Below are 657 nucleotides of genomic sequence, written 5' to 3' on the forward strand. Positions count from 1 at the left end.
GGGGGGAAGCGGCCAGTCCCTCTCCCCGGCCCCCCCTCCAGCCCCAGAGGCTGCGGACTGCCACTGCCTATTGATTTCACCGGGACATGCTCGGAGAGAATTTGACCCGAAGTTTTTCAGGCTTCTCTCCTGACCTCTAGATACCGCTGCCAATAAAGCACTGATATATTTCGCATTGAGTCGGACATCAAAAGGAGACGAAATAGCAACGAGTGGGGATTTCTCCTTAACCCCTCGCCTCATATCTACGCTAAAAAAAAAAAAAAAAAAGGAGAAAAATCCCCACCACCCCCTCTGATTTATAGCCTTCCTTTTCAACTGGGATGGTTACGCGCAGGGAAGCGTTGAAATGTGGTTATTGCTTTTTATTTCTTTCGTCTCCCCCCTCTTCTCCTCTCCCTTCTCGTGACCAAAAGAAAAAAAAAAAAAAAAGGAGAAAACTTCAAAGAAAACCGTCACCGTTTCCAAACTTTTGCCTGTTTAACTGAAAAGCGACCGAGCTCTTCCCGTTTGTCTTGTCTGCCTGTGACTCGTGTTCGCCTTCCTTTTTAAATACGAAAACGAAGCAGCATAATTGGCATCGGCCCCGGGCCCTCCCCTGCGGCTGCTCGGGCCTGCAGCGGGGCGGATTTGGGGCGATGCCGGGTTTGCTCTGGC

The sequence above is a fragment of the Aptenodytes forsteri genome, unplaced genomic scaffold, assembly GCF_000699145.1.
Source record: "Aptenodytes forsteri isolate BGI_AS27 unplaced genomic scaffold, ASM69914v1 Scaffold25, whole genome shotgun sequence".
Lineage (NCBI taxonomy): Eukaryota > Metazoa > Chordata > Aves > Sphenisciformes > Spheniscidae > Aptenodytes > Aptenodytes forsteri.